This window comes from Oncorhynchus nerka, linkage group LG1 (genome assembly GCF_034236695.1).
Source record: "Oncorhynchus nerka isolate Pitt River linkage group LG1, Oner_Uvic_2.0, whole genome shotgun sequence".
In the NCBI taxonomy this organism is placed as follows: Eukaryota; Metazoa; Chordata; class Actinopteri; order Salmoniformes; family Salmonidae; genus Oncorhynchus; species Oncorhynchus nerka.
In genome coordinates, this window is record NC_088396.1 from 8,990,635 (window position 1) to 9,011,378 (window position 20,744).

The 20,744-nt window shown below is 40.1% G+C and overlaps 1 protein-coding gene across 1 annotated transcript in view; it reads left to right on the top strand.

Moving 5' to 3' along the window:
• Positions 1-9,036: 9,036 nt before the first annotated feature.
• The window catches only part of hdac4 (histone deacetylase 4), a 291,374-nt gene continuing 279,666 nt past the window's right edge, over positions 9,037-20,744 (top strand). Inside the window, exon 1 of the mRNA XM_065000848.1 lies at positions 9,037-9,537. The gene's annotated coding sequence lies outside the window, so the exon portion shown is untranslated. The remainder of the gene's footprint in view (positions 9,538-20,744) is intronic.

Sequence of the window (20,744 nt, forward strand, 5' to 3'; positions counted from 1 at the left end):
CAAAAGTTAAGTATTTAGTCCCATATTTCTTGCAAGCAATGACCACATCAAGTTTGTGACTCGTACAAACCAGTTATACGCATTTGCAATTTGTTTTGGTTTTGTTTCCGGCTATGTTTTGCCCAATAGTAAGTAAACGGTGAATTTTCTTTCAAAGTGAAAAGATGTTTCTGAACTCTTCTAAAGGAATCTGGATAATACCATGATTAGAAAAATCATGAATGAATCATGAATAATTATGAGTGAGATACCGTTCAGAGGCAAACAAAAATATTCCTCTCAACATTACCATTAACAGGGGAGGTTTGCATTTTTTGGAGGGTTTATTTGTGATTTTTGAAGGGTAATGATCATTATTCATGAGCCATTCATGAATATCCATAATCATGGTAGCATCAACATTAATGTAAAAGTGTTCAGAAACATCTTCTATTCTTATTTACAATAAAATGTACTCCAAAATGACACAATTCATTCTTCACAATTCAGTTCCTATTGGGCGAAACACAGCCAAAACACAGCCAAAACAAAGTGCAAATGCATAGAGTTCCGAGCTTGATGCAATTATTGCGTGGTAGGAAACGTTTGACTACTTCAATACACTGAATTTGTCCAACTACTTATGACTTCTTCAGAAGGGGGAACTAGATGCATAAAGCACTTTAATTTCTAAACGGTAAAACAGATATGTATGTGTCACATTCTGACCTTTATTTCCTTTGTTTTGTCGTTATTTAGTATGGTCAGGGCGTGAGTTGGGGTGGGCAGTCTATGTTTGTTTTTCTATGTTTCGGCCTAGTTATGGTTCTCAATCAGAGGCAGGTGTCATTAGTTGTCTCTGATTGAGAATCGTACTTAGGTAGCCTGGGTTTCACTGTTTGTTTGTGGGTGATTGTCTATGTTAGTTGCTTGTGTCAGCACAGTTCTTATGATAGCGGCACGGTCGTTTATTGTTTTTGTACAGTTTACTTCATGTTTTTTGTCATCTATTAAATGATGCATTCACACCACGCTGCGTTTTGGGCCGCTTCTTACGATGATCGTGACAGTATGATGTTGAGGGAGAGGTTGTTCTCTTAGCACCACACTGCCAGGTCACTGACCAAGTCTTCCCTGTAGGCTGTCTCATTGTCACTGGTGATCAGGCCTACCACGTTGTGTCGTCAGCAAACTTGATGATGGTGTTGGAGTCGTGAATGGCCATGCAGTAGTGGATGGACAGGGAGTACAGGAGGGGACTTAGCACACACCCCTGTGGGGCTGCAGTTTTGAGGGTCAGCATGTCAGAGGTAATGTTGCCTACCCTCAAATAAAAAGTGACACTCAGGCGCCTCATATGAAACATTTCATCACAAATTGAAAATGCTGGAGTAGAGCCAATTAAATAAATAACAAATGCTTCACTGTCCAAATACATATGGAGGGGATTATATTTGTAGGCCTTGGGATGATCAAAACTATTACAGGGTTTATTTGAAGTAAAATCAAGGCTATAATAGGTGGACTATGTTAGATTTAGTAGCATAGGGGAAGCTAAGTGGCAATGGCGGCAACATCAGCGACCAGCTATTCCTCCTCCACAATGTAAGGTGCTGTAAGTGGATAAGCAGGATTAATGACATGTATACCACAACTTGGCAGCCAAGCCTGTTAAGCACAGCCAAGCAGGCAGAGTAGCAGTAGTGGGTTCAGCAGTGTGAAAGCTCCCACTATGCCACTATGGCACCCTTTTCAAAAATCTCGAAGCCACAGGCTTCCTGGCACTCTCTCTGTCTCTATGCCTGCCTCCCTGCTGCATCTTCTTATTTTAATCAAATGCTATCAATCTGATTTACTGCCGGCATTCCTTTAGATGTGTCAGTTAGCATGAGCCAAGCTCGTAATTAGCCAACATGTTCAAAGCAGAGAGGTACAAACAGACAACAAACGAAAGAACAGGGACAAAAAGTGGCTTACAAGTCAATACTAAAACACTGGAACACCATTCAAAGGAGGGACTCGCGGCAAATCCAGGGGTTGCGAATCTGTATATGAATGAATAGAATACAAGAAACAGCTTTTGTGCTTCTTTTGAACAGAGTGGTTGTACCATATTAGTGCTCTGTATATTCACTCCTCTAGCCTTGAGGCGAGCAGACAGAAGGGTGCTGTTCAAGCCTCGTGCAAGTGTAAAAAATAGGAACGCAACTGGCAACTAGAGGGCTGCTGGTCTCTGATCCCATGTACCATCTCTTGCTGTTGTGCCCTTAAGAAAGGCACTTCCCAGTAAGCAAAATCACGTTTAAAAATACATATTTTCCAGACTTTGAAGTTAGGTTCATTTTAGGTTCAGAATGAAAGTTCGATGAAATCGTAGAAATGTTTGCATGTTGGGTTTATATTTTTGTTCAGTATACATTACCATGACAGTCCAGCATCAGTTGATAGAACATTTCAAAATACCATGGAAATGATTGCATCACAATACCAGGCAGCCATTGCGAGTGAACCCATGAGTTTACCAGTCAAATTGCCAGGGTTAGAGCTTAGAAGTCCGTTCTATTTATCCCATTTCTATCATTTCTAATCCCAAGTGAGGTTGACACTGAAAGTAATCAGAATTTTTCTGGTCTGCAACACCACGCTCATCATTACCATATTTCCCAGCCAGTGGCATACTGCAGTTTCGCGGGGCACCCCGCAAGATCTGAGCAAGGGCCCCCCACCCCCAGTTTTTTCGGGTAAATAGCTAACTTTCTTCAATTCTACACATTTTGTCATGGGGCAAAGAGATAAATGTGCAGTTTTATAGATAATCTCATGTTATTCTATACATTTTTTCCATGGTGCAGTGTTCCCAGCATGCTCTATTCCAGTTAGATTTTCAGCATTGTTTGTTTCAATATCTGTGTTTTTGTACATTGATTGATGAACTAATCAATTAATTTATGTTATGTTACATAAAGATAAATAACATATATTTTCTAAACTAATCCAATTTGTTTGTTGGAATCATTGCACCCATTACTGAAATGGTTGTTTCAGTTTAGGTGGTTTATTAGTGGAGAGAGAGGCAAAGGCGAGAGCCCTATCTCTGCCGAAAATCTGTCCATGATAAGAAGATCCTTCATTTTAATTATGTGGGGAGTTATTTTATGGGGGGGGCAATGAGAAAGTGTTGAATTTAGTCAAGATAAACATGAACTGCTATTTTGATCCATGACACTTATTTGATCTAATAGTTCCGTAATGCTGAAAGTGAATGAAAGTGTGAAATTTGAGTCTATGCATAATCATGAGGCTAGCATAGCATCTAACTTTTCATCTAACTTTCCCTCATCTAATATTTAAAAAAATATTTAAATAACGAGATGTATACACCAATCCAAAGAGATGAATAGGGGGAGCTTGACAGCCTCCTGTTCCGCTCTGTGGACAATGAATCCCATTGTTAGTGCGGAGAAATAAGTACTGTATCTCGTCTTATACCCATATCTCTGTTGGTGTTCAATTGCAGTGAGGTAGCCAAAATTAAAATTAAATCAAAGCATTAAACCATTCTTGGAACAAGAATTGTATGGGACAATGTCCAAATATTTGATAAAAAGAAAATGGGGTTGGTTAGTTGGTTAGGGAAGTCTTACTTATTCATCTTTCTGACCTTGGCAGTTATTCTGAATGCAGATTGTGGGAATCCACTCTGTCTGGATTCCAATAGGAATTAAACATTGCTTTGCAAGCCAGCATAATGTGATATGATGCTAGTTTTGCTTTAGCTTATGCTGGTCACCAGTGTCCAAAACACAGTGAAGTCTGGTCACTAACGAAAACACAAACGAAGGCAGGTCACCAGCAAAACACGAGGCCTGCTAGGCCAGCAGAACCAGCTAGACCATGCTGGTCCGACCAGCCTGACCAGCTAAACCATGCTGGTCAGACCAGTTTGACAAGAATCTGACCAGCATGGACCAGCTTGAAATGTACCGTATGCTAGTCTACATCAGCAGGGTTTGGATAGTGTTAGTGGATGGGAGGCCTTTGTGGCATAGTACACTGGTATAGAAAGCAGAAGCCTCGCAGGGAAATAATAAATAATAATAATATTTTCCTCCGACTGAGACCAAAATAGGGCTCACTTCCAGATCTCAACACACCTCCATTCCCTTCAGTGACATCCATCTCCGTATCCATCCAACCATCCATCCATTGCCAGAAGCAGAGAAGCTTGATGTTTAATGCTGTGCTCGGTTCTCCTTTGCTTCACTGAGAGTACTAATATCATCACGGTGATGTGCATTCACTGAGCAATCCACTGAAGAATTAGCTGGTTTCTTCATGAACAAAACTGAGTCCTTTCCATTATTTTGGGAGGGGAATGAATGTGTTATCTCTTGACTTAAAATGCAGGAAATTGTCTTGCCAAACAGTTTAGTGGACATTATCATGTGAGTGGATGAGACTGCTATAGTGTGGTGTACTTGTGCTTTAAAAAAAAATGTTTTGTTTATTTGTAGCTCGAGAGGAAGAGCTAGTGATATAAGAATTTTCTTTTTGAAAAGGAAATGTTCGGGAAGTATGGCTCAAATACTCAAACAATGCCATGTGATGGGTAAGCAGCCTGCTGTACCAGTGACATGATTTGTTTATGAAAATGTTTTCTAATATGATCATTTGAATTAATAACTAAACAGAGCTATGAAAACGTTGGTCAATGCCGTAATGTTTGTGAAATTGCTCATAAAAATAATATCTGCACAAATGTGTGCTGCTCACACTTGAGGCCCAGTGTGAATGGAAAAGGCTGGTGGAGCCATCGACCCAGAGTTTTCCTCTTAGCAATCAGAGTAGTTTAAAATCGTCATTTATAATTTGTCAGTAGTGATGTAAAAATATATGAATGTAGATGTCGATGGCTCCACCTGCCTTTTCCACAATGTGCTGGAAATAATGATGCTATAGGCTCTTTGTTGAGTACAGCTCCCATCTGATGCTGTAGAGTTAGTCCGTCCAGTAATGGGATCACTTATTCAAATACTTCTGCTGCATTAGGCAAAACAGCATTTTCATGTATAATCATGCAGATGCAGGTAATTTGCAAACATATGAACCAGAAATCTATGTTTCTTCTATAGTAAATATCGAAATAATGGTATGTTGACAGAACCTCTCATTATTCATAACACTACTATTTAGCTTGGATGATTGTGCATCATTCCTGGCAGTCTTCCCGTCTTTGAACACAAAGACTGTGTGTGTGTGCAAGTATGTGTGTGTGTGTGAGCGTGCGTGCGTGTGTTTCTGCGTACATACTTATGTGTTTCCCCACCACATTAAAATGCATTGGCTTTCTATGGGATTATGACATGCAGTGAACAAATTCCAAATCTGCTTTTAACTTGTGCTTTTTGTTAATCCACGCCAATACGTCATTTTTTGAGTGGTGAAGCAAATCGTCAGATAACGACTGACGTCAATGACCCCGACGACAAAGAGGAATGGGTTCATTAGTAGAAACTGCTTCTAGCCACTGTCATTATTATTTTTGACTGCACTGTTATTGATTATTACTGTCATTATTGCCATATATAAACTCAGTACTTGGCAAGCAGCCAAATGACTAACACAATTTCAACAAATGTATTATAATGGTTTATGACAAAATTTCAACAAATGTATTATAATGGTTTATGACACAAAATAAACTATCTATAAATTAATAACGGTTCATAAACTACTTATAAACTACTTATACACCCATTGACAAATGATTTTTAAGTAGGTCTACCATAATGTATGTCATGACTTCAAGATGATTGGCTCCTTAAGTAGGAGCAGATCCTGAAAGTCTTTATCAAATCAATATTCTTGTAAACAAAACAACCTATGAGTGACTGTTTTGATATTGATACAATTGCCATGTTCCCAACACAATCAGAATAGCTACTTCATATTGAGAATTGTAAAAGTGGACCCATCTCAGTTTAATAGGCAATTTTAAAAAGCCATATAATAGCCTCAGGGTTGGGGAGTAACTGATTACATGTAATCTGATTACAAAAAAAAAAAACTAATCAGTTACACTACCAGCAAAAATATTTTAATCAGATTACATATACTTTTGAAAAAATGGATTCCTTTTAAATTCAGAAAGGATGTTTGCGAAAAAACATACATAATGACACCTTCAATTCAGCATTTGAAAAAACACGGAAGTTTAAGTTTGTTACATTTACATTACATTTAAGTCATTTAGCAGACGCTCTTATCCAGAGCGACTTACAAATTGGTGCATTCACCTTATGACATCCAGTGGAGCAGCCACTTTACAATAGTGCATCTAAATCTTTTTAGGTGGGTGGGGGGGGGGTGAGAAGGATTACTTTATCCTATCCTAGGTATTCCTTAAAGTTCCATCTGTGCGAATCTGACCACAAGTCAGAGAGCACTATGATGATGACCATCTTTTCTGTAGTTTTTTTTGTCCAGCCAACATAGTGTCACTCACACTAAAAGATGTGGCACAGACGGGGTCACCGTACAACAGCGGTGGGCAAACTTTTTGGCTCGAGGGCCACATTGGGATTTTGAAATTCAACGGAGGGACGCATTTTTTGGGGGACCAATTGTTCGTCAAAATCCATTTGCGGGGGCCTCCCGAGTGGTACAGCGGTCAAAGGCACTGCATTGCAGTGCTTGAGGCATCCCTACAGACCCGGTTCGATCCCAGGCTGTGTCATAGCTGGCTGTGACTGGGAGACCAATGAGGCAGCGCACAATTGCGCCGGGTTAGGAAAGGGTTTGGCAGGCCGAGATTTCCTTGTCCTATTGCGCCCTAGTGACTCCTGTGGCGGGATGTGCGCATGCACCCTGACACGGCCACAAGGTGTACAGTGTTTCCTCTGACATATTGGTGCGGCTGGCTTCCGGGTCAAGCGGGCATTGTGTCAAGAAGCAATTTGGCTTGGCTGGGTCGTGTTTAGGAGGACACACGGCTCTCGACTACGAAAATGTTGAGAAAAAGGGCAAAAAATTATTTTAAACATTTTAAATGTTGTCATTTAAAAAAATATACACAAATGTATTTCTCGCGGGCTAGATTGAAGTGCCCAGCGGGCCGGATATGGTACTTTGCCCTTGCCCTACAAGATTCTTCACTTCACTCTGTGCAAGATGGGGGAGTAACGGATTACATGTAATCAGTTACAAGTAAAGGATTACAAAAGCGGTAACTGTAATCCGTTACGTTACCAGCAAAAATATTGTTTTCAGATTACAGATACTTTTGATTACTTTGAGGAATACTTTTAAATTCAGAAAGGATGTTCGCGAATAAAAATCTTTGACACTTCTCTGTTTTCTCAATGACACGCGTCCGCCATCGTGTACATATGTATTATATTAATATGGGGACAGGTCGAAAAGCATTAAACATTTATAGCAATTTAGCTAGCTAGCTTGTAGTTGCTAGCTAATTTGTCCTATTTAGGTAGTTGGCTTGCTGTTGCTAGCTAATTTGTCCTGGGATATAAACATTGAGTTGTTATTTTACCGGAAATGCACAACGTACAGTATCAGTCAAAGGTTTGGACACATCTATTAATTCAAGGGTTTTCCTTTACTTTTGCTATTTTCTACATTGTGTAATAATAGTGTCTTTTCTTTTCTTTCAAAAACAAGGACATTTCTAAAATTACCCCGATCTTTTGAACGGTAATGTATATCTAGTGATTCTTGAAAAATGTAACTTATAAATTCCTCATGAGCTAAGTTCAATGACTCATGAGCTAAGTTCAACTGTCACAATCCATGAGAACATTGTAAATGTAAACAAACACTGTATAGCCTCATAACATTGTTAAAACAATAATTTTTATATCATGGATGGTCAGTCCTTGCATCCATAGCTCTGTCTAGTAATACGAGAGTGGTTACATTTCTCCAGGCCCATCCCTCAGCTTTTTACCAAAACAGAGGCGGGGCAACTGTTTACTTATTGTTTCATTTGTGGATTTGCCCTGTAAACAGATGTATATTATCAAGACATCAAAGTGTCACCAACAAAAGGTAAACAATAGGCCTAAAGCAAATGCAGAATATGGCATTCATTTTTGACATGTAAATAGCACTTTTCAATAGTGCTCAAAGCATGCCATGAGCGCATCATTTTTTTCAACTCAAATCAACAAGCCTAACCAGTCCTCCATGACAACAAAATCATAAACAGACTAGGGCTGACTAATCAGTCCTTAGTTTTGGGGTTATGCTCAGGTAAAACAATTTGGCTAATCTATACTTCCATATTTCCATGTCCTATTTTTGAAGAAGGGGTTTAAACATTGATTGGAATGACTGGAATTCTGATAGACTTTGTTTTTAATGTAAATATATAATCAAATCATATTATTATATGTAGTAGAAAGCAATGGGTTAGACGAAGCCTACATAATCAACCCATAAAGTAAAATGTAACATCCATATATGGCCAGCTATGTAAACTTTAATTAACATTTTTTATCCTAAAATAGATGTCATTCAATTGGTAACATACATTTGTGCCTTCTTCTAACGCCTCTCAAGGGGAAAGTAATCAGATTACGTTACTGATTTAGGGTAATCCAAAATTACATTACTGATTACAATTTTGGACAGGTAACTAGTAACTAACGGATTACATTTAGAACGTAACCTGCCCAACTCTGAACGCTGTCTCGCGAAAACAATGATGTGATTAAATGTAATTTAGCTACGAGCTGTGGCTCAAAGCAGCCTCATAAACGTTTTCAGTCAGACATTCACAATTGCCATACAGAGTTGAAATACTGTATCTAGCCAACATTTTGAATTGAATAACATTGCTTGCTTGTGAACGTCAGAGCTGTAATAACTTGACACTTTGGCAAGCACAAACGCATACTAGTAGTGCATACTAGTAGTTGTCCCTAGTCATCGCTCCTTCTCCAATCTACACATTCTGGGTGATGCGAAACAACTTCGTCATCTCGCTGGCTTCTCTTGCGAGCTCTCATTGGCTATTGGTGATCACCCTCATATTGCATCTCTCGAACCGCTCACATTAAACTCGCTCACGGACCGGCGTCCCGAGTAGGCAACGAAATGAGGAATTTGTCGTGTAGCGTATCCATGCTTTTTGAGGGGATAGTAATTGGAAGTAATTTGGGTAATCCTAAAAAATGACGTTACTAATTACAATGTTGGACAGGTAACTAGTAACTGTTACAGATTACACTCCGAAAGCAAGCTACTCAACCCTGAACAGCATTCTGTGGCAACATGAAGTTACTCCAGTGTCAAACAAGCCGACAAACATCATTCGGTGAACCCGCCTCCTAAGGAAATGCAAGAGAGCGCGACCACTGAGGTATAGCGCACGACACGTGATTTATTGGCTAGTCAAAATCCAGTATGGCGGAATCTGTGAATGACTCTCTCACTGGCGTTTTCTCCAACGGGTCCTAAATTCTACATGTTCGATAGAGTCGGGCTGCTGCATACGGAGCCTGGATAGAAATCACAACATTCAGGAGGGCGTTTGTTCAGGTAGCTTTCTTTTACACAAACACGACAATCTGATACAGCAGTTGTGAGATTGGACAATTTAAACCATCTTTGCTTGATTTGATATAATTTGCAACTCTATACCGAGGTGAAGTTGTTATCGCGGTCTATTTCTTGGTAGCTATGGTTTTGACTTTCTTTTTCAAATCAAGTATCGCCTAGTTACATATCTTTGGAAAGTGGTGGGTGTGTAAGCATCCTAATGTCAGATAACATCTTAATGTCATAATGTATTTCATGAGGAGCTACATTACTTACACGGGCGATATTTTGAAGCAATACAGTGATCTCCGTGGTCCAATACTCAAATCGGATAAACATGTAACGTTAGTCCTGTAAGATTCCACGAACACAACAACTGTTACATACTTCACTTGAGCACACCAGTGTGTAACTAGTTGAAATAAGATCATTGGGTTATCGCTGATTATGCATGTTACAAATTTACACTATTGCGCTTTACTTTTGTGTGAATTCGTTTTGTTTAGTGTTTTTTTTTTTTTTTACCTGTAGCCGGTGAAATCCTGTATGTCATTTCATGTAGTTAATGGAGTTAATTCGCAAGTCAATTTTTAAAGCTGAGTTGGTATTGGTTGCTAATTAGAGGGTGTCCAATCATAAACGCATTTTTTTTGACGAATGAGTAAAATAAAGCCACAGAAAAAAGTAGTAAAAAATATGGAAAATAGCATTGCGTCAGCTAGGCTGGATGCTGAAAGGCTAGCTGTTGAACTCTTTCTTCTCTAATTCGGAGTGTCATAACACTGTCATGACACATATAAAGTGCATTCGGGAAAGTATTCAGACCCGTGGACTTTTTCCACATTTTGTTACGTTTGCAGCCCTATTCTAAAACGGATTAAACTAAAATGTCTCATCAATCTACACACAATACCCCATAAAGACAAAGCGAAAAACAGGTTTGTATATATTTTTTTGCAAATGTATCAAAAACTGAAACACCTTATTAACATAAGTATTTTGACCCTTTACTATGAGACTAGAAATTGAGCTCAGGTGTATCCTGTTTCTGTTGATCATCCTTGAGATGTTTCTATAACCTGATTGGAGTCCACCTGTGGTAAATTCAATTGATTGGACATGATTTGGAAAGGCACACACCTGTCTATATAAGGTCCCACTGTGGACCGTGCATGTCAGCAAAAACCGAGCCAGGAGGTCGAAGGAATGGTCCGTAGAGCTCAGAGACGGATTGTGTCGAGGCACAGATCTGGGAAAGGGTAACAAAAAAATGACCCCAAGAAAGAAATGGCCTCCATCAATCTTAAATGGAAGAAGTTTGGAACCACCAAGACTCTTCCTAGAGCTGGCCGCCCCAGCCAAACTGAACAATCTGGGGAGAAGGGCTTTGGTCAGGGAGGTGACCAAGAACCCAATGGTCACTCTGGCAAAGCTCCAGAGTTCCTCTATGGAGATGGGAGAACCTTCCAGAAGGACAATCATCTCTGCAGCACTCCACCAAACCGACCTTTATGGTAGAGTGGCAAGACTGAGTCCACTCCTCAGTAAAAGGCACATGACAGCCCGATTGGAGTTTGCCAAAAGGCACCTAAAGGACTCTCAGCCCTGCATGCCAAGCCTCATGTCTAGAGGGAACCTGGCACCATCCCTACGGTGAAGCATGGTGGTGGCAGCATCATGCTGTGTGTATGTTTTTCAGCGGCAGGGACTGGGAGACTAGTCAGGATTGAGGGTAAAGATGAACGGAGCAAAGTACAGAGAGATCCTTGATGAAAACCTGCTGCAGAGTGGTCAGGACCTCAGACTGGGGCGAAGGTTCACCTTCCAACAGGACAACGTCCCTAAGCACACAGCCAAAACAACGCAGGAGTGGCTTTGGGACAAGTCTCTGAATGTCCATGAGTGGCCCAGCCAGAGCCCGGACTTGATTGAGCATCTCTGGAGAGACCTGAAAATAGCTGTGTAGCGACGCTCCCCATCCAACCTTGACAGAGATGCATGGGAGTATCTCCTCAAGTACAGGTGTGTCAAGGACTCGAGGCTGTAATCGCTGCCAAAGGTGCTTCAAAAAATTACTGAGTAAAGGGTCTGAATACTTATGTAAATTTGATATTTCAGTGGTTTTTTTGCAAACATTTCTGTTAACCTGTTTTTGCTTTGTCATTATGGTGTATTGTGCGTAGATTGATGATGGGAAAAACTATCATGCATTTTAGAATAAGGCTGTAACGTAAAAAATGTGGAAAAAGTCAAGGGGTCTGAATACTTTCCAAGTGCACTGTATTTAAACCTGTTGTGACATACAGCATATTGCATAATTTCATGGCTGGTTATGACACCTACATAAGAGAATCAAAACCTACCACAATAGTTATTTTATGGTTACTTGTTTAGAGTATGTTTATGTTATATACCATTTTCTGAAACTAACCATATTAAAAGATCATTGCCCACAAATTGATGTCAGACATGCACCTAACAAAATACTTTGTTGCTGATGACTAAAATGAGCAGATTTCAGGAGCAGGACACCCTCTTTTTGACTGATGACATAAGGGCATGTACATGATATGCCTATCTGGCTTATATGATTATGATGGTCATAATGCTTCTTGACAGTGTCATAAAGTGTATTTTCTTAGTCCAAGTAAAGTAGTAAAGTTACACAGGATGGCCATAATGCTTCATGACAGTGTCATAAAGTGTATTTTCTGCAAGTTATTTAAAATATAATGGAAAAAAACATGACCGTTAACAGAATTCAACAACAACAACGGACTTAAGAAACAAACTTTCCAACGAAAGGAAACTTCTTGGCAGGGAATAAACACATTTGAATAAATGTGGGTTTTGAGACTTAGGTAGGTGTCCTAAAACAACGCAATATATGTCACTGCAGGTGTAAATATATGGGTCAGGATAGTGTTATGACAGCTGTTATGACCTGGCTATGACCGTGTCATAATGTGTTTTAGCACTGGGTATCATGTAAAGTGTTACCAAATTATCATATCTAAATGTGAAATGTCATAGACTACAAATTAAAAGAACAGATCACACAACATGTAAAATCCTCAAAAGTCGCTGTGAGAAAGCGGCACCACTCTGTCAGCAGAGCTCGGCGCTTACTACCTGATGAATAAGGTTATGAAATCCAACTTTGGGATATTTTCTTAATCATATGTAAGAGAAAGACCTCACTGAACAATTCAGAGAGGGTGAACCTTATTTACCATATCGGATTCCCCACAATGTTTTCAGGTGACATTTAACAAATCCTGCTGTTCACATTGATTTACGCTACTCAGTGGCATCTTGTTTACTTCAATTAGTAGATCAGTAATTGACAGAATTTTCTATGGCATAGATGTCATATTTGCTTAAAAATTTGCTTGTGCTTTGTGGAAGGCTACTCCATAATTTTATATGTTGGTGTTTGTTGGTGTTTGAACTGCAAATTGCCCCTTTAAGTTTCTCTTAAACCTGTAACATTGTATTAAAGGCGCAATATGCAGAAATCGCTCCTCCATAAAATTCTAATAGTTCGCCCAATTTCAGTTTGTGATAAAACAAGCAATGTAAAGTGTAGAGAATCATTGTACCATCTAAACAGCTGTGAAATATATGTTTAATAACCAAAAATATTGTATTTTCAGCTGTTTGATGCTGGTGTAAAAGATGCAAAAACGAAACTTAAAAACGGGAAGCATAGAAATGCCGTACATAGAACATATATACTGCTTCTTAGGCTTGCTTTCAGTGAGACTGACAGATCTATAACTCACACTTCTATGTGAATTTGGTCTGTTCCCCCAAAAAGTTTCATATTGCAGCTTTAACTTTACAGCATTTCAATACTTGTTTTGCAGGCTATATGCATTGCTATTGCATATACATGGGATTGAGTAGTTTGTGTAATTAGTAGAATATTCACTGTTCCTTATTAATCATGTTATGATGTTGTTAGTGATTGTTCAAATGTGCATGTCAGAGTTTGTTGGTTTTTGCATGTGTTGAACTTTACTTATTGGGGTTATGTGTTGGTATGGTATTTGTAGACCTATGTCTGTGTTTGAGTTCATATATGAGGTGAGGAGGTGACATCAGTGAATCAGGGTTAGCTCAACTGGAGTCAGAGGGAGAATCACAATTGCATTGCCTTTATTCATCTCATTCTCTTTCCTCGCCTCCTTCCCAAAATCCTTTGGATGAGAAGGTCAAAGGGGAAGGCCTTCTGACCTTCCTATCAAATATGTTTTGAGAAGGAGGCGAGGAGAGAGGACATGAGGAATCAAGGAAATGCAATTGAGATTTTTCCAGAGGCCTCAAGTTAAGTAGTAAACATACAAGCTCTAATCTGTGCTCTTGCGCCTAGCGTCTAGCTGAAGCTATTTTTTCCACATTCCAGTTCTCAAGGACTGGCGTTCCTGACTCGTAAATTCCAATCCTCACAGGAAGAAGGTCATAGCAGCCTTTCAAGAACTTGGCACTGACAGAGGACCGCTCCTTAATGACAACTCGATCTCAGGGAATGGGACTGAATGGTGTAACAACCCAAGTTTTCTACTGCTGAGAATAAAAATCTGTTTAAAGCCAGAATCCATAATTGCTACATTAATTTTTGGACTTACTGTATAAATTAATGATATATATGCTATATGAAGAATAAAACACATACATTCCTCATATGCTTAGTCAAACAGTCAACACGTGTGCTGTATTGTATGGTACGTTTTAATTAAGAGAGGTGGTGCAATATTTTTTGTACTCTATTTTTGAAATCTTATGTGTATTTTCCGTAACAACACCTGGCCAGATTAATCTGATTTCACAGGACGTGCTTTGATACCAGGGTCCTGTTCAGTAGTGTACATCATAGCAAACTTTTCAAATGTTTTGCAACAGAAAACAAAAATGAACCTATTAGATACATTCAGTTAGTAACTCCCCGTTTCAGTCTATTTTAAAATGTTTTCTCCCCACTGAACAGGACTCAGCCAATAGAAGGGTTCTCAGACCATTGTGCCGGGGGCTCTGAGAATAGCCCTGGCTTCACCCTCCTGCACCCATTGCCCCCTCAGCCCTATTAACAAACAGTTTAGCATCCCATTGAGCGGCTCGGAACTCAATCCAGGCTGTTGTTTATTTGGCCTGTTCCAGACGATTTAAAAAAGTCCCCAAGAATTGGTAATTATGCAGAGTTGTCAATTAGAACGGTCTTGTTTGTTGACGTTGTCGCTCTAATGAATGCTAATGGTCCATTAATGTCAGGGAGACAAGGTGACATGACGCCTACGCCTCACCAGCGGGGCACAGTAAACAGAGTTTGCCTCGTTCTCCCTCATTCTACTGCTTGTTAAAGTGCTGCAACGACTATGGAGATGTGAAGAAATTGAGGAAGAATGATGGAGTGAGTGTGGTACCGTGAGTTTGAGAATGGCAGAGAACAGGTTAATGACATTGCGGAGGGAAGGTAGGAGAAAAAAGGAGAAACAGTGAAAGAAAGTGATTGTAAAATGGTGGAAGAGAGGGCAAGTTGACACGGATGTCATTTTAGAATGCTCGGTAGTTGGCAGGGAAAGTGTTCACTTCCTGCTTTTTCTCTGGCTGAAAATTGACTGGCTTTTGTGGCCGCGGCACAAGGCGGGGTGTCAGGGTTCCCACTATAGCGACACGCGGAGCAGAGTTTATTGTCAATGTTGAGTAAGTAACCACTCAATGCTGAGGCTTGGACGAGAACTTAGCCTACACATGACGGAATTTACATTTCCAAGTATTTTCTTCTCCAGTGAGCCGAACTTGTAAACTAAAATAGCACATTTCTGACATAGTACTGCACTGTTGAAAGAGATGTTTAACTGCTGCTAACATTTATAGAACTGGATAAGATGTTATTTTATTAACCAGATGTCTAGCAGCGTTGCTGTCCCCTAAAGATAGAATAGGATTGAATGCAAACTTATCTTTGTTTGACAGTTAGTCCTTCACTGTACTAAAAAAGCTGATTCAACCTTAACTAGACACGGACTAATGAGTAGGCCTATTATTAGTTCTGGGAATTGCCAGGGACCTCACGATACGATATTATCACAAAACTTAGGTGCCAATAAGATATGTATTGCAATTCTCACGATTCTATATATATTACGATTTGATATTGAGATTTTATTGCGATTCCAAACATATTGCTCACCATATATATATCTGCTGCAGAGGAACAAGAGAGAGCCATGAGAAGACAGGTTTTGTTCAGTCATAGAAATAAAAGTGCTGAATTTTTTTTAATTGGCTCCCTATTTAAAACGAAGATGGAGAACAAGCTATGAAGGATAATTACTTGCGCCAACCATCACAAAAATAATATTGCGATATTGCCAATACAATACGATATATCATATATGGAGAACTGTATCAAATCCCCCTCCCCGATCACTACCTGTTATGTGCTTATATTATTTTGGGGATTCATTATTTTATGCTGTAATGTTTGTTTTACCACATGGTTGATCAGCAACTAGAAAATCAGAAAGTAAACCCTGCAGTATAAGATTGCAAGGCAACGTTTGAGAGAAATGACTGCATACAGTGCATTCGGAAAGTATTCAGACGCTTTGACTTTTTCCACATTTTGTTACGTTACAGCCTTATTCTAAAATTGATTGAATATATTTTTTCCCCTCATCAATCTACACACAATACCCCATAATAACAAAGCAAAAACCGTTCATTTGATAAAATAATAGAAACGGAAATACCACATTAACATAATTATTCAGACCCTTTACTGAGTACTTTGTTGAAGGACCTTTGGCAGTGATTACAGCCTTGAGTCTTCTTGGGTATGATTCTACAAGCTTGGCACACCTGTATTTGGGGAGTTTCTCCCTTTCTTCTTTGCAGATCCTCTTAAGTTAAGTGAGGTTGGATGGGGAGTGTCGTTGCACAGCTACTGGAGGCGATCTCATTGTTAGCATGTGTAACCCAAACTGTCCTTGTAGTGAAGAATCTGTTAGAATTGAGACTGACTATTTTTGTACAGGATGATATCTAATATTCTACAGGACTGAAAGAGAGACAGTCTGCACATATACAATGCATTGACTTTTTCCTCATTTTGTTACATTACAGCCTTATTCTAAAATTGATTAAATTGTTTTTTCCCCTCATCAATTTACACACAATGCCCCATAATGACAAAACAAAAACAGTTTTTAATTCCTTTATTTTTGCTAATTTATTAAACATAAAAAACATCACATTTACATAAGTATTCAGACCCTTTATTCAGTACTTTGGTGAAGCACCTTTGGTGGCGATTACAGCCTAGAGTCTTCTTGGGTATGACGCTACAAGCATGGCACACCTGTATTTGGGGAGTTTCTCCCAGTTTTCTCTGCAGATCCTCTCAAGCTCTGTCAGGTTGGATGGGGAGCGTTGCTGCACAGCTATTTTCAGGTCTCTCCAGAGATGTTCGATCAGGTTCAAGTCCGGGCTCTGGCTGGGCCACTGAAGGGCATTCATAGACTTGTCCCAAAGCCACTCCTGCATTGTTTTGGCTGTGTACTTATTGTTGATGTCCTGTTGGAAGGTGAACCTTCGCCCCAGTCTGAGGTCCGGAGTGCTCTGGAGCAGGTTTTCAACAAAGATCTCTTTGTACTTTGCTCCGTTCATCTTTCCCTCGATCCTGACTAGTCTCCCAGTCCCTGCCACTGAAAAAAATCCTCACAGCATGATGCTAACACCACCATGCTTCACCGTAGGGATGCTTTCAGGCTTCCTCCAGACGTGACTTGGCATTTATGCTTGGCATTCATGCTTGGCATTCAGTTCAATCTTGGTTTCATCAGACCAGAGAATCTAGTTTCTCATGGTCTGAGAGTCCTTTAGGCGCCTTTTGGCAAACTCCATGTGGGCTGTCATGTGCTTTTACTGAGGAGTGGCTTCAGTCTGGCCATTCTACCATAAAGGCCTGATTGGTGGAGTGCTGCAGAGATGGTTGCCCTTCTGGAAGGTTCTCCCATCTCCACAGAGGAACTAGAGCTTTGTCAGAGTGACCATCGGGTTCTTGGTCACCTCCCTAACCAAGGCCCTTCTCCCCCATTTGATCAGTTTGGCCGGGTGGCCAGCTCTAGGAAGAGTGTTGGTGGTTCCAAACTTCTTCCTTTTAATAATGATGGAGGCCACTGTGTTCTTGGGGACCTTCAATGCTGCAGAAATGTTTTGGTACCCTTCCCCAGATTTGTGCCTTGACACAATCCTGTCTCGGCGCCCTACAGACAATTCCTTCGACCTCATGGCTTGGTTTTTGCTCTTATATGTCCTGTCAACTGTGGGACCTTTTATATAGGCAGTTGTAGAAACATCTCAAGGGTGACCAATGGAAACAGGATGTACCTGAGCTCAATTTCGAGTCTAATAACAAAGCGTCTGAATACTTATGTAAATAAGGTATTTCATTTAGTTACTTTTAATACATTTGCCAACATTAAAAAAACTGTTTTCACTTTGTCATTATGGGGTATTGTGTGTTGAGAGAGAAAAATGATTGAATCAATTGTGGAATAAGGTTGTAACGTAACAAAATGTGGAAAAAGTCAAAGGGTCTGAATACTTTCCGATTGCACTGTATATGCAGCATAATGGATACAGCGAATGTAAAAGTTCAACAACAGAATAACCTCAAAACATCAAATCTCGGCAACTAACAATTCAAGCCCACAAAGCCATATTTAAGTGATTATGCCCTCGAAGCCGGTGTTATGAGGATATATTGGCACGGGTGTTGTTAGGCCCGAGACGAGGTCGAGGTCTGCAAATATATCCTCCAAACACCGGCTTCGAGGGCATTATCACTTTTATACAACGGGTTACCAACATATTCAAATAATGATTGACATAGTTTCATTAAAATGTTAATTTGATAAATGTATTCATACTATTTCATCCTTCCACAAGATTTAGTCCCGACACCAATCAAGGGTTACTAGAGACGCGACCCAGTCGTTCAGTCTTTTTGTTCTGTATCTATGGACGCGACCCAGTCGTTCATTCTAAATGTTCCATTGCCATACTGGCTGCTTTTTATAGTGGAGATCAAGTTTATAAATTGCATGGCTGGGCTGAATGGACGGTGGATTGCACATTCAGATGGAACATATTAAATAGATATTTTAACATCATAGATTTAGCCGGGGGCAACTTTTGGAATAGACACCGGCTGGAATGTGGTTTTAACCAATCAGCATTCAGGATTAGACCCGCTCGTTGTTTAAATGACAGTGTCTTCACCACATTAGACTTCTATACAAGGCCTAGATAAGAAATCTAAATGATAGCTCTTGTGTAGAAGGGTCTGTTGTTCACAAAGTTTGACAGTTCTAAGCTTTAAAGCTGACAGACATCGGTGTCAGGGCACTTGTAGCTAACAAAATGGCAGAAAGCCTAATGCGAAGTGTAGTTTAGTCTGTGAACAGCACCAATTATAGTACAGTGCCAGAGTTGAATGTTAATGTAGTTTTAATTGTCTCATCTCAGACTTGTGGATTACAGGAAGCTTTGTTGAGAACATGGAATAATATTTTTGTTACCTCTGTTTGCATTCCACCATCAAATATTTGGCAGACATTTAGTATAATAACTTGAAATAAGTGCATGTAGAGTTTACTGCCTAACGTCGGACCAAATCCTTAGCTGGGAAGTCAGTTGGATTTCCAAGGGCTGTTTTGTTCTTGTCAACTGTTGAGAATGTTTTACTTTTTGACAGAACTGTCAGTTTTGAGGCATTGCTGTCTATTACACATGGAAAGGGTCAAGACTTCTACCTATTCAGTTTTGAGATACGATTCTCCCCAGCCCCCACGCTCTCCTAGCCAACACATACCACACTCCCTGCCCCTACGAGAACTCCAACATCACACTGAGCAATATCCCAGCGATTGTCTGTGCTTGTGCCTGTCCTCTTCTTTTTTTTAACTGTTGATTGATGTGTAACCTGCGGGCTACGGCTCGTCTCTCTTTTCTCTGGAGAACATGAGCATGCAGCAGCGAGTATTGTGTCAACACGGGGAGGGTTCTGTCATGTCAGATAAGGTGTCACTTTCCTCTCAGCACAGCCAGGCTCCACTTTCTCCCGCCTTCCCTTCTCTCCCTTTCCTCTCCCCTGTTGTCTCCCAAGTGCCCTGCCATCAGCACCAATGAGTTCAGACAACCATGGTCCTCACACCAGACAATATTTTTGAGGAGGGGCTTTGCACCCTAAACGCTCACCTGTTGCTATCCAAGCCTCCAACCCCCCCCATTCCACTCCACCCCAGCCATCACCTGCCTTAACTAAAACTTTCAGGAGCAGCCTCTGTCAATAAATGGAAGAAAAACTCCAACCACAACAAAAACACAATAATGTGTCTAGCCGCCATCGCGTAATTTTTCCGATACATACGTGCAGGCATGTACATACACTACCGTTAATTGTGGTCCCTGAGTGAATTATTCATACTCAATTAGGCCCGAGAGGCAGGCAGTAACTGTGGAACACCAGAAGTACATTTCAGTGATTAATTTTGCGCGCCGCACGGCCCTAATTGTTGTTTACCACTGGCAATCTCGACCCCATGTTATTTTTATGCAGACATGATTACCTTCGGTACAGTTTGGAGCACTGGGGAAATGAATTCCTTTATTGGCTGCAAGAGACACATTTCTGTCAAGCGAGTAGACATTTTCAGACCTGTATATTGTTGATGTGCACTTCTTATCCAATCGGTCGGTCAAAAGGGCCTACAACTGGGAACATGAATAAGGTGCAATGCAGCCGGTTTGCTCTTAATATCAAATCATTTCTGGGTAACAATTAAATACCTTACTGTGATTGTTTTCAATTAAAAAAGCTGCAAAGCTGAACACTAGCGGTTATTGGCAGAGAGGTTTGGAACTCTTTCTTGTTGGTCTATTAACTCATTTACCGCCTGGTGATAAACTCCATCTCACCAAAATGGGCTGAAATTTCAGGCGTTCTTTTTAAATATCTCTTACACTAAAAGGGCATTATCATAATTTTCACAATTTCACAGTATTATTCCAACCTCATAGTGTGGAAATATCTAAAACACAGGCAAATCATGTTTTTGACTGCACTGGGCCTTTAAGATGATGTTAAGACAGATTAGCAAGGTAATTATTAGTTCACTCAATCATTCATGTATATTGAT